The following is a 14,734-nucleotide window of genomic DNA, read 5'->3' as shown; positions in this document are numbered from 1 at the left end:
CCTAAATTTCACCGAGGCCAGCATGAATGAATAATAATCCCATTAAAGAATTCAGGAACTGGCCAAGAGTCACTAGTTGTATTTGTTAACGAAACTGAACCAGAGGTATGGATTTCACTGTTTGCCTGCACTTTCTGGCTTTGATCAGGGAGAAATTCCATGTTTGCCAACATTTCTACTGACCACAGGAAATCCAGCAGAACTATCCACATGGCAGCAGGCATGCAGTGAATGTTATTCTGTGATAATTGCCCCAAATTCTCCTGTCAAGCGGTGATTGAAAAATGTGAGCTGAGAAACCACAGGACCAGGTGCATGAGAAAAAAGTAGGTTAGGAATTGTACATGCCAGATTGTGAACCAGGCTGCACTCCCCTCAAGGGCATATTCTTCCAGTCCCACAGCTTGTTTCACAGAGAGAAAGATGATGGTGAAGAACCCACTCTGCAGATCCTCTGTTCTTCCCAGGGCTGTGGTGTTACCCGTGTGTCAGCCCCATAGCTCTGGGAGGCAGAGGGCCCTACATAACAGGGGAGGAACTGCAGAGGTGTCTTTGAGCAAGGAGAAAAATCAGGAAACAGCAGCCCTGGATGTGGCTCTGCTCCAGCAGTAGCTCAGCAGCTCAGGGCATTGCTGAGCCTGGGGACAAATTCTGTGGATCTCACTGACCGTGCTTGGGAAGAGGGGACTTACGGAAGGATGACAAGAATGGAAATGTGAAGGAATTTGAGGGGAAATTTTGAAATTCGCTTTCTAGGGCAGAATGATAGCTTTGACAAAATCCTAGACCTTTAAGCTACATGACAGTTTGCAGGGAAAAAGAAGTGCTGTTCTCTAAGTTTTTAATTAAATGTGCTTTTTAGGACCCTGTTTGGCAACAAGCAGTGAAATACACTCCCTTCATGGCTCAGGCCCAGCTGCCTTTTTCTCAGGAAAGCAAAATCAGCACGGGCAACATCCTCTGTCTTTTCCTTTTCCACAAAGAAATGAAAAATATACATGGGAAACAGTGGAGTCCTGCAAAAACAGGTGACAACATTTAAAATGGGAAATCCTATGGCCTCTCTCCAACATTAAAATGAAGACAACACTTGAGTAACAGCCTTTTATCACAGGCTGCATGTTCTCAGTATGTCCTAGTGGATTGCAGAACAGACATCATCTACAATATGAAGGTGTCAGAGGTGGTCAGTCATCCTGACCTAAGGATTTCTCAGTGGTTTGGATAGGCTACTGAATATTTGGCGGCGCTCTGCCTGTAACTTTTCTGTCTAAAACAAGGCCACAAAGTGTGAAATCAGGGTTTACTGAATCCAGAGCCAAGCTTTCACTGATGTCAGTCAAACACAGGCTATCCTCAGGTGACACTTGAGTTTCAGTTTGACTGTTTTTTTTCTGACATTGCATAAGACCAGGGCATTTTATTTTTTCCAAGGCAGATACATTATCTGACAGTTTCCAGCTGATATAAGATAGGTTACAACAGTGATACAGCCCATCTGAGCAAAGGACTTTCCACAAAGTCTGTTTGCCTGTGGTTTTCTCCAGGGAGGATTTTCTGATGTCTGCTATGTGGCTGAGTTCACTCTTCAGCCTTTCTTTATCAGTGGGATTTTAATCTCATTCTTCATTCCTTTACTGAGCCACCTTCCTTTCCTCAAAAGGAAACCTGTAACAGATTAATGTCTCCAAGGTCTGTATTTTCTACAATTTTGTTGAAACTGGCTAGTATTCAAATTTTATTGAATTGACAGTTAATGAAATTGCATAAGCCCTATTTCCTTAGAAAAACAGCCTTCAAAAGACCAGGGCATGCCTTGAGAACTCTTCTATCCTTGCAATGTCCCAAGCTCTGACTTTAAAACCTCCCCTGTTGTTATGTAAGCCAAAAGCACAGCTTTACTCCTGGATTAGTCAATTATAGGACATGATTCATCTAATATATCTTAGACATTGGAATAGGATGAAATAAATTTCACCCAACTGGATCTATTTCTCTCCATGACAGCGAACAGGGTCTATAGAATGGAACAATGAAATTTTCTGCATGGAGTCTACTCTTCAGACTCTCATTTAGTCAATGAGACCAACAAGGCCAAAGGGTACCTTGGCATGCAGTTAATTTCACGGACTTACAGAATCATGGAATGGATCAGGTTGGAAGGGACCATAGTGGGTCATCTGGTACAACCTCCCTGCTCAAGCAGGCTCATCCACTTCTTGAACATCTCCAGTGGAGGAGACTTCACTCTCTGGTCAATCTGTTCTCATGCACAGCCACTCGCACACTAAAGAAATTCTTCCTAATATTCAGGGGCAACTTCCTGTGCATCAGTTTCTGCCCGTTCCCTCTTGTCCTATTGCAAGGCTAAACAGGCCCATCTCCCTCAGCCTGTCCTTGTAATAGAGATGCTCCAGTCCCCTAATCTTTGTTGCCCTCCTCTGGACCTGCTGCAAGAGTCTCATGTCTCTCTTGAGCTGAGGAATCCAGAACTGGACACAGCAGCTCCAGATGTGCATCACCAGGGCTGAGCAGAGGGGCAGGCTCACCTCCCTTGACCTGCTGGCAATGCTCTTCCCAGTGCACCCCAGGGTACCATTGGCTTCCTTGGCCCCCAGGGCACACTGCTGGCTCAGGGACAGCTTGTTCACCAAAACCCTCAGGTCCTTTCTATTTTAGGCTGATTCACACCCTGCACTCTATTGACTGTATTGATGAAATCCACAAAGAGTCAGTTAGTTCACAAGTAGACGTCAACAACAAAGCTAAGATGGATTAGATAAGATGGGTAAGATGGTCTAGATAAGATGGATTCCCCTTCATGCTCTCTTAAAATTTCAATCTAGCTAAGGATTGGTCCCTCTGTCACATTATTTTAATGTTATCAGGCCCTGACAGCATCAGACCTTGTGCCTTAGTACTAAAAGCCCCCCTCTGTGAATAGGAGCAATACCATATGAAATAGGGAGAACTCACATTTTGCAAATCCATTCTCTCTGTGGACAGTGTTTCAGTTTCATTTTGGGATCATTGATTTGCTGGCTTCGAGCTGTTTTCTTCATCAGGCCCAGAGGATAAGCTTTTTTTGCACTGCATCTTTCTCTCTTCTATGGCTAATGCTAGTTTATTCTCCTTCAAATCTTATGTAAAGCTTTTACAGGAGAATACATCTGTGATATGCTCTTCGGGTGTTTTTTTTTTTAAAAAATATGAATAAACCAGAATAAACTAGAAGATTGTCAGTGTATTTTGTAGATTATCTGTGTTCCAACTGTACTCACAGGAAAATACAAAGTCGATTAAAACCCACCCAGTGCAATAAATATGTTTTTTGATTCTGTCAGCATGGCTAAAGATGAAAGCTAATGGCAAATCCATAATACAGTCACACAGATCAAATGATCTATCAATCCATAAGCTTGCATTCATGAGAGATAAATGCTTTTATTATCATCACAGCGTGCCCCAGTTAGTCCAGCATGAACTTGGTGAGTTAACTTGGCACTCTGCAGTCAGGGTGCTGGACTGTAGGAAGTTTGCTTGTTATGATAGGATTGCAAATGCTAGAAGTTCCATTTCTTCAATCTGTAAACTGTTCCTTTCACTGATCACTGCTCAGGTCAGTAGCTGCTCTCAGGTGTATCCCATTCCTTGTTCCCTGTTGCAATTTTCCTGTGTTCCTCTTCCAAACCTTTCCCCTCTTCACGTCAGCAGCCTCTTTCTCCCAAGTTATCTGTATACTGCAAGACACTTTAGATGCCCCTAACATTTCAGTGGCAGGATTTTTTCCTTTCATTTTATCTGACTGTGCTGATAATGGAGAAGAGACTCTTCTGGGGGTCAGCCCTACCATGGCTGGCTGCTGAGAACAGCAATGGTAATAAAATCCCAACTTTGCCTCTGTGATTTGTTATTCTTGGCATGGATAAGTTGGTCCCAAGCAGACACAGTGAAGCAATGCAACTTCCTGCTTTATTGTGTGGGATTATTCTGGATGGCACTAGGAACACTGAGAGGCTCAAGCCTTCTAAGCATGGACAGACTCTTTAAAGGTTTCAGCTCCTGGTGTTTAAGAAGGCTTCCCTCAGCATGTATAAGTGGTGATTATGTTGAAGGGCTGGTAACAGCCCAGCTTCAGGACATTCTCAGAGGTTTAGCAAAAATCTCAATCACATAACTCATGTGCTCACTCTCAGTGTCCTGACATAAAAAACTGCAATTGCTTATCAAGGAAAAGCTTGCTGGAACTTTTTCTAAATTGCAAAGCAGCAGTCCTTCCATCTCCACTTGTCCACTTGTACCTTTTACACAATTCCTGTCTGAAACTTTCCCCCCCTTATCCCACTCTCAGCTCACCTTAAACTGAGTGTCAAGTGGAAAACACCCTACATTTCCATTCACCTGGGGCTTCAGACAGCCACATGATGGGAAATGTTTGACAAATTTAGCAACAGGCACCACAGTCAGAGAAAACTTGTACATTTTTCAAGCTCAATTCAATAATTTGTGCCAGTAGCTGTACTGACATCCCGTAGAGTCAACGTGAGACTTTGGTGTGGTTCACTGGTTCATTGAGTCAGGGGTATTATAGACTTGAACTGTGAGTTCTCTTGTACCAACAGACTGTTTTGAGCTAGGTCTGTAATCACAAGGAATAAAACACTGTGCAATGCAATGGTCAAATTAAGTACCAGCGAAAGAAGCTCCATTTGTGTCAATCATAGTTATCTTGTTGGTGGATCTGTCCCATTGTTAACGTTAAAACCTTTTTGTTCTCTTGTTCCAGCTATTTAGAATTATTCATTCATCCTGAATGAATATCTTGTGCTTAAACTGAATCTTAGGAGCTTATTTAGAACCACTTAAGATCTTAAATTAAATATGAGTGTAATGTGGGGAGGCATAGAAATGAAAGAACCATAATTTTTCAAGTGGAAAATTAAATTTCCTCTCCTTTCCTCTCTTATTTGATGCATCTAGTACAAAGTTTATGGAATTTGAGTAGGTGTACTAAGAAAGTCAGAGAGCTTTGGTAGACATCTGCATGTGATAGATATCTGTGTCTTATGGACACATCTGTTCTCAATGTCTGGAGCAGTATCTGCCTTGTTCACACATGTGCAAGCGAACAAGCCAGTTTTGCCAGCTGCATGCTGGTGCCCCTGAGTGACTGCTGAAAGTGAGGCCAGGTCCTCATTGTGACCATGTTGAGTACATGGACCACATTAACATGACTATTGGTGGTCCATAGGAATATACCAATTGAGAAATTTAATTTCTGATAGAAGGTACAAACTTTTTTCATTGATACTTAAAGGACAACAGGACCGACCTATGAATTAGTTCCTGTTTTTCTGTTGCATTTCAGGACCCACAGGGAAGAAATTAAATACTCATCATCTGGCCAGTATGGAAGCTCAGCGCTTTGATGCTTTCAGCTGTTAAGCCTGCTGTTTCATAGAACCTATTTTCCACTCCTTGATCTGCTGCCCAAATCAATGTGCTGATGTTTGGTTGGGAGCAATACAGTTCCAGACAGGGTTAGCAATTTATAAAATTTCCGTCGGCCTAAGCATAGCAGTGAGCATATATGTGAATGCATGCATGTGGTCTTTCTGGCTGCTTTCAGCATTTGGTAAACAATTACAGGAGAACATTAGCTGTGCTTCAGTGCATACTGTGAGTCTAAACTAATGTCATGATCTTCACTTGGGGACTGACAGCATCCCTGATGGCTCAGCAAGGCAACAGGGAAGTAAACCTGCAACACATCTCATTTTCTTTAGGGTACTTCGCTGTTTTGAACACCTAACCCTTACATTCAGAAATATTTTTTTTTCATGGAGTTGTGAGCAGGTCTCTCTTTTTCAGTAGCTGAACAGATAAACAAGAATATTTTGTATTTCCCCACCACTACAGATCCCTTTGTGACAGGGAATAATGCCATACCTGTATTTTACCAATGAGAAGCTGTGAAGAAAACAAAGTATGGCATGAATTAATGGCAGAAGAAGCAAAGATCACTTCATTCCCAGTGCCAGGATAGAACTCTGAGATCACCAATATCTAAGAACAATGAAGAGAACAAGAAGCTCAAGGCAGTGTGGTATTACCTTCAGTACAGCCCAGTCCACAAACAAGAAGAAATGGATCCTGTTATGACTGATATAGCTGCAAAAGGTAGACACCATTTAGATTACCAAAACACTTTTCAGGTCTTCATTATCCAGAGCTTACTTGTTTCTCCTCAAAAACATTAACTGAATTCCCATTTCTCTTTACCAATGTTGCCTCACTTAAACTAGACAACTAGGCCACAGAGCTTTACAAAGCTATTTGTTCATGAAGGTAATGAATTTAAATGGGGAAATGCACTGAGTGCAGCAGAACCAAGAGAAAAGAGCTCTACAATAATAGGTCAGAACAGCTTAAAGTGCCCTGAATACTCATTGTTTTGTTGATGAGAAAGAGGGAACCCTGGAATTTTGTATGAAGGTGTCCTTCAGCACTTTTTGACTGTATGACAATCATCTAATTTAGATAGTAACTTGCCTAAATCTCAGGAAAACTCACGTACATCACATTTTTCCTTATATTGGCTCATTAAAGCACATGAGTTATTTTTTCAAGAGACTTTGGACTCATAGCATGTAAAATCCTCTTCCATTTGTTGGAAAGGCTCCAGTCTAATAAGTAAAACAGGGTACTGAAAGTTGGTTCCAGTCTCATCTCTGCCTTTGGCTCACCTCTTTGTACCTATAGAAGATAGAGATAATATTACTTTCTGACCTTGCAGTTGTATCCTAAGAATTAATGCTTGTAATGCATTACATGCTCCTCCAGTGAATGGTAGTCTGGTCAATGAGTACACTCCGTTCTTCTTTGCATGGAGGTAAATTAGATGTGGCTCTGATGGCAGCAGAAATCTGGCCCCATTGGATAGTGACACGAATCCCATGTTCTCCAGGCTTTAGACAGATCCATTCAGCTGGCACCATGCCTCAGACCTAACTTCAATGTTGTGACGTATCTTGCCAGCAAAGATTTTTTTCTGGGTTGTGAGACAGTATGTTGACAGGTAAAGCAAGAACTAGGGGCACTCACTCTGGTCAAACAAGGAGATCTCCTCTGGAGAATTACATTACCAGCTCCCTTAGAAAGGAATGATGGCAGAACAGTTAATAAGGCTTGTGGGATCATCTCTCCTGCTACCACACAGAGAAAAAATCATAAGCTAGCCATCTTCCCAGGGCTCCCTCTATTTTCTGGGCACATGCAAGTTCCTTAGGAAAATCCCATGGGATTTTCAGAGCATCTGGGTTTGGCTCCTGCTCCAAAGTGCTTTCTGGAAAGCCTTTCTAATGGCTATGGGGAAGTGGAGGGAAGCCAGCTGAAATATGAGGGTGTCAATAACGTCTACTGAGTCTGAAGTGCCTCGGGACAGAGTTGCTGGTGTAGACAGACAGCCTCTAGGCAACAGTGCTTGGCTGACACTGCTTTCTGAAGCCAGCCTTCATCTTACAGCCATCAGCAGGATGTTGCTGGGAACTCCTCCTCACTGTACTGAAAATAGCCAGCCTCTATCTTGGCTTGCAGCCCACAGTGAGCTGGGGGATCTGGACAGAGAGGAAGCCCTCTCCCCAAACAATCCCTGACAAGCATCAACTAAAACCTCATCACACACCAGTCTGGCAAGCCCCAGTTATTATTAGCATTAATTATTCATATATTTCCATTTTATTTAGTAACTGACTTACAACTATTCATATTACTGTCTCCTTACTCCAGCACTTACACAGGCTTAAAGGACAGATGATAAATATATTTCATACTTCCTCAAATGCAAATGTTTTTGTTTGTTTTTTGATGTTTACTTGCTTGACTGGAGCATTCCACTTGAGCCTCATACCCTAGGTAGTTACAACAGATTGCAAAGTGGGATTCATGCCTGGGTAAAGACAGTTAGCTTGCTTTACAACACCAAGATAGGTGCTGGTCTGAAGCACCGTCATGAGGTCAGTTAGATCTAAGACTTTAAATGCCAGAAGATTTACAATTCCATATTGACAGCCCCTCTGCTCCTCCTCATCTTTTCCCCAGCAATAAGACTCATTTAAATCTTTAAAATATGGGAAGCAGAAAAGGAGTGATTAATTTTACTTACACAACAGCATTCACACTTATAAGGTTTTGACAGCTTTCCTAAACCCAAAGGAATTCAGATAGCTAGAGCAAATGAATGTGCATGTATACTTGCATTGAAAGGATGTAGTTTTCAGGGCTGAACACATATTTTTTTCCTGCAGGAAGCTGACAATGGTGAGAGTATGTAGGATGCTTTACTACCACATTCACGTGATGCTACATAATCCCCCCCTCATCTTGTTCAGCATATTTTCTTTGTGTTTCTTAAATCAATAGAACTGCAACGAGTCAAGAGATTATTTCAATATTTCATAAGATGATCTGCCCTTACCACCATACTTAGTACCTATTGTTTTTGGTGAGGCAAATAAAATCTTTAAATGTTAGATTTGCTACGTAGAGGGAAGATGACTGTGTGTCTTGGGGGATAAGGAATTAAACTGCAGAAAGCTAAACATATATGCGTGAAGCTGAATGCTTTTGGAAACAAATTCTGTAGGTTTTTGTTTTTTGTATCACTCTCATGATTTTGGATGGAAAATGTAAAACTTGTGATGAATTCGTAATAGGCCATTGCATTTCCATCTGAGACAGAAGGAACGTGCTTACTTCTTCAGGAGGGAAGACAGATGAAGGCAGGCAAGCTGCAGAATAAAACAAGAATTAAGTGATAGCTGCTCAGTGATCATTGTTCTGGTCTATGTCCATTATCTGTCTGGGTGTAGGTAGGAAAACACCACATGAATTTAAATAAAACCCATTACTCACACTCGCTTACGGACGTGATGATAGGAGTTGCTTGACAGGTCCTACACAGGGAACTCGGATGTAATTGAGCCCATTGCTGTCTTGATTCTCCTCCAGCAAAATCCTCTACCTGTGCAGGAATATTTTAAGACCTCACTAAATTTGACAGAGTGTTAGGTTTTTTTGCTTATTTGGTTTTTTTATCATTATTGGGTCTCTACAATAACAGATGGTGAAATCTCTCCTGACTGAGCCAAATGCCAGTGATTTTCCTTACAGGATGTCATGCAAAAACATTAACAGCTCGGCTCCTATTAGTACTAGAAACTGATGGTCTGGCTCCAGCACCTTTTAAAGTTCCTGTGTGTCTTTGGATCAGCTCCTTGACATGTCTGAATGAGGCAGGCAGTCTGCTTTAAACACTCCTTTATTATTCCCAGAGTTTCAGTTGGGCATCCTATTAAACAGCTTAAAAATCTCTCCTTAAAGAGCACTTTCTTTTTAAAATACACAGGTTCTCTTATACATGAGTGTAAGGTCAGGGCACTTTGCAGGTAAGTTTAAGATATCCATTTATTTTTTCCTTCTTGAATGAGGGACTGCTCACTTCTGAGATGACCGCTGCTTGTGGTTTGTGTTTGCTGGAAGCAAACATTTATAAGATTGCACTTGACAGAGATTAGATAGGTGGCAATCAGCTGGGCCAGGCTTGTCTTTCCTTGGTTTTTTCTTGTGTCTCTTGCTGTGCCATATTGAAGGAATATGGCTTAATGACTATAAAGGGATATTTAGATTTAATTCATGCTCCTAAAGCTGTCCTAATTGACTCTTTTCTCTCATCATGGTTAACTTATCAGCTGCTGATCATGAAATCTCAACTGAATTCCCAATTCCATGTCAAGTGTGCCTGCAGTAACATTTCTCCCTCCCTATAAGTCCCATATTCCCCACTGGTGATATGAAACACATTGGGGTACTTTTATCACATTGATGGGGCTGTGAGAATAAGTTTGGCTATATTTATAAAGTCCATAAATTTAGATTTTCTTCTATCCATATCTACCTGCATTTCATGCTGTAATTCTTATTTTCAAGCATATGTATCTATTTATGATCACTTTTTATTATTAGATTTCCTTTTGATTTATGCATCAAAAGATTGTAGAAGAGACATTGCATAGAACACAACTGTGAAATGAATGAATTGAGGAGCATATAGATATCTCAAAATTGCAAAACGGTGTCAGCAATTGGCTGCTAATTGTGGGGGGTGTGGGGGAGGAAATGAGTTGATAAATGTGTTTGGGAAGCACCTGTAACAAAAGTCCTAAGCCATGGGCTTTTGTTTTACTGTGTTCAATGTGTCACTTGCAAAAGCACAGAGCAAAAATCTAGAAGAGAAGCCAGCTCTGTGCAAGGGGTGCCTCAGTCTAGTGAGAAGGGTTGGGTTAGTCCTGGTATGCCTTCCTCAAAGCTGTACAGAAGTGGATGGAGGTGCTTCTGCATCCCTGTGAATCATGGCATTGATCCTTTTCTTCATGTATTCCCTCCAAAAAGCTTACATATGCTTCACTTGTGTCCTCAGACACCATCAGAGGAGGAAGAAGTATTGGCGGTCCCAAAACAAAGAGTGTTTTACTTATTGGAACTCTGCTCTGAACATGCCCCAAACTGGGGACCAGATTTGAGTCTTTCCTTTGCACTTAAAGAGAATGAGACAGAAGTGCTTCTCCTTCCCTTCCTGGTTCCTCTGATGAGGTGCCTGAATTTGTGCCGAATATTGTATTTTAAGCAATGTGTAAGTAAAACCAGGGGTCCTAAAGATGCAAAACACTCACTACAGTCGGCTTTATGCATGTGCCAAGAGTCCTTCCTTCTTCATCTCTGGGGCTGTCTGTGTTGGATAACAGTCAATAGATGGTAATGGACACTGAGTGACACAGTAGCAATGGGGACAAGATGCCTGCCAACCCGATACAGCCCTAGTTATGTACAGATGTTCATGGGTTTGGGCTTTCATTACTCTAGGCCCCTTTGTAAGTTCTGAATTTATCCACTTTGGCATTTTCCTTGAGAGACGAGACAGATAGCAAAGACAGAGGAAAGAAAGTGATTCCTGTGAAATATCTTTAGGAGAGTTAATTTCTCTTGACTGATATCTATGGAGTTTTCATATTAATTTGGAAGGAAATCATGCTCAGCAATTGTCATTACCTCCCAGAGAAGTGCTGCATCTCTTTGGAGGTATATTTGACACATATTGCGCCAAAACTCACTGTCTCTCACACATGACATCTGAGAGCTGAAATGATGCTCCAGTTAAAAGAATTGGGAACCAAATTCCCAGGGGCTGTGGACAGTTTCTGTACATAAAGCTCTATTTGAGTATAAAGCAGATTTTGAAGAAGCATTCACAATCATTTTTACATGCTCTCATAGAGTTAATTCTGCATTCTTTTGATCACCCAGATAATTCTTCACTATATCTGATCCAGTTTGGCTGAAATTATCTTAGCAAATAGGGTGGGCCTTGGACCACTCTCTGGTCTGGATACTATCTGGTAGAGCTGTGCTGTGCCCTTACAATGAAAATCTCTGGAGCTCCAGAATTCCAAGGTCTCATCCCAGGGGTCTGATGTGAATACTGCTGGGGCTAAGACAGTCTCCAGCCCCTTCCCAGGAGTTGTCTTGTGAGAGTTATCTCGGTCAAACTCCATGGCTAGAGACTGTCTTAGCAATTAAGTGGTATGACCATAGTCTGGTGTCTGTTAGTGTTTGAGAGCTGTACTTGCAATCTTCGAGCTCCTCTGTCATGAGTGCAGATGATCAGAACTGTGCACAGTCCTTCAGACAAGGAGCTGTACAATTATCATGTCAGTAGCTATGTCTTGTCTTATAAACTAAATTTCTGTGGGACTGTCCTGATGCAATGAGAGCATTAGGACCACAATTGTAGCCAGCCATCCATCTACCCTCCCTCAGCCTCTGGAAAAGGGGACCCACATTGAGAATGGAAATGGTTAATGGTCCCCACCATGTCCTAAGTCCCAACACACATCTAGGAATTATTTGGGACAGTGTCACATCCCAAAAGAACTCCATGACTCAGATCAGAAGTATTCCAGGGATCATTCCTGCAATTTCTCAGTATGGGCAATTGGAATTATATTGTCAAGGACTTTTCCCTGGCACTATTTAGCTCATTAGTAATACACAAAGACACTCCTCACCGCCTCTGCTAGAGAAATCTTGCCTGATGCATCCCAGCACTGAATTTGCTTTGCTAACAGCTGAATCAAGAATGTCTCTGGGCATACTCTCTTGAATAAAAAAAAAATTGAGTGTCTCTTCCCAAAAGGTCTCAAGTACAAGCTTTCAGTTGCTAACTGAAATTCCTCATATTTTCCTAAAGTTGAAAGTTCCTTTCTTGAAAACAACAGAAGAGATTACATGGGTGCATGCAGCACCCAGTCAGTGAATGCAACTTCCAGGAAACAGATGGAAAGAGTATTTTCTGCAGATGCAAGGTGTTGTTGGTGCCATTGCACAGGATACCATTTAAAACTTTTGTATAATCCATGTATTAGTATAAAAATAATAATCGAATTAGGAATAGATAAGGAGAAGGACTACTAAAAAGAACAGGGGACTGATGAGGCTGTCTTAAGGGAGGAGAGCAGTGGGGCTTCACTTATTTAGCTTAGAGAAAAGGAAGCTAAAGTTTTTGACAGCTATCCATAGACACCTCAGGGGTCTGAGTACTCAGAAGGGAGGAGAGTGAAAGACACTTCTGGCATGAGAACAAATGACTGTAACATGGTCCTGAATAAACAGACATTAGAAATTATAAAGAAGTTTCTAAACAGCAGAGGAATGACATTTTGGAAAAGCTTTCTGACAGCAGGAATAACAGTCAAAAAAGCAAAATTTAAGAGGCAGCTGAAGAAATCCAAAGAAGGAGTTATATGAACTGATGGCTCATGACAGCGGGAACTGAACCCAATGACCAAAGAGGTGCCTTCAGGTCCTGTCTCTGATGATCTGAAAAGTATATGAGACCATGTCCCATTGATCTGCAATGACAGAGAAGGTGGAGATTGAGTCTCAGTCTGTCCAGATCTAAATGCAAGGTGATGTCCTTAAGCAACAGTCCTGCCAACCCAACTAGTAGCAAAAGAGCTCAGGAATAGCTTCTCTGGAGATGCACACAGTAACTTGATTTAATACAGTTGTGAAAGAATGGACTCAAAGTGTTATTTCTTCTAAATTGTAATATCTTTTCTCCTGGGTATGCTATAATCATGAGAAATAAATTGACAGATATCTAGATACAAATTTTAAATCCACCAGATCTTAAATTCAAGAGCTTTTGTATCCAAATGGCTGCTTCATGCCCTAAATTCTCTGAATTGTGCTTAATTCTTGCAGCACATAAGGCATGTAAAAACCACCCACTCACTACTTCAGAGCCATTTTTCTTCATCTAAATAAAATTTCTTTAGTTCCATTCATCTTTACAGCTCATTCAACAGGTCCCTCTGCAGCAGTGAAGGGAAGCATGTTTCAGTGCACTAATCCAGTTCGGAGATGGATTAATTGACTCACAGACCCCTCTGATCACTAGCCAGATGTCTCTCCCCAGCTGGCAAGCCTTACTAATTTTCTTGTTGTTGTTGTTGTTGTTAATTCTGGGTTTCCAGCCAGCGGGGGCCCTTCTCGGCTCAATCAAGGGCACCATGCCCTCTGCTGACATTTTGTATTCTTTGGCCTGCTTTCCCTTGGGCAAAGATATTCAGCTATGAACCTCCTTTCCTGGCTCTTTGTCATCTGGCCTGTGGCCCCCGGAGAGAGCTCTCCTGGTGCAGTTACACTTGGCATCCAGCACATTGGGCCAGCACAGGGCAATGCTGTGGATATTTAGGGTGGGTGATGGAGGCATATGGGGCCTGCAGGGCCAATACCAAGAAGTAGTCCAAAATTTCAGGTCTGTGCATTTCAGGAAAAAAAATGACACCCATAAGAAGAATTAGAAATATTTCCTTCATCAGGCTGGGTGCTATGAAATGATAATGAGAGAGAACTCTCAAGAATGCTGAGAAGGACTGCATGTGACTAGACTGGTTAGGACACTAAATTGGGAAGCAATATAACATCAGGGATGGTTTGAAGATGGGATATATGTGTGCTTCAGGCTCCATTCCTGATTCTGTCATTCTCCTGATGTCTTGAGCAAGACATTTCACTTCTATTTTCTTGTGCCCAACATAAGTTAAATGATAACCTTTTTTATTTTTTAAGACACTTGCAAATGAGCAAGACACTGTATAAATTAAGTACCATTGGCATCATTGAATATATAGCCATTTATTTGCAGTGATTTGGGTAAAACCATCATGTTGCCAAATGCAAAGGTATTGATTTGGCCAGACTGTAGAACTTGACTTTCTCTTTCCCAATGTGTTGGGTCATCACTGTGATTACACTGAGTGGAAACTTAATGAACAGGAATTCATCTGGATGGTACAACCTTTATTCATCTCAGCAGTGACTTCCTCAAACACAGGTTATGGGTGGTAAGTAGTCACTGAGGGAGGGCAGAAGTAGGAATATTTGAAGACTTGTACTACTGAACACCAAAACTCTGAAGTTAAGCTATGCATATATATGTCTGAAGCATTCTTATTGTTTCTGAATTATGAAGGTGAAACTGGTTTTCTAATTTCTCGCTAATGGGGGTTATTATACCAAACTGTAAAAAAAATGAATTCCTGAGTTATATGAATATTCACCTTTTCCCTTCCCTTCCCTTCCCTTCCCTTCCCTTCCCTTCCCTTCCCTTCCC

The 14,734-nt window shown here is 41.5% G+C and overlaps 1 protein-coding gene across 2 annotated transcripts in view; it reads right to left on the bottom strand.

The window, feature by feature from the left end:
• Positions 1-14,734, bottom strand: part of GRM3 (glutamate metabotropic receptor 3) — a 104,728-nt gene that overhangs the window by 56,871 nt on the left and 33,123 nt on the right. The window contains exon 1 of one of the 2 annotated variants that reach the window (XM_018068116.2): positions 6,114-6,133. The exons of the other annotated variant lie outside the window; for it this stretch is intronic. The gene's annotated coding sequence lies outside the window, so the exon portion shown is untranslated. Of the gene's footprint in view, positions 1-6,113; positions 6,134-14,734 lie in introns of those variants that run through there. 2 annotated transcript variants of the gene reach the window in all.

Source organism: Manacus vitellinus, unplaced genomic scaffold (genome assembly GCF_001715985.3).
Source record: "Manacus vitellinus isolate BGI_N305 unplaced genomic scaffold, ASM171598v3 scaffold_13_pilon, whole genome shotgun sequence".
NCBI lineage: Eukaryota > Metazoa > Chordata > Aves > Passeriformes > Pipridae > Manacus > Manacus vitellinus.
The sequence above is the reverse complement of the archived record's forward strand: the minus strand, read 5'-3'. Positions and strand labels throughout refer to the sequence as shown.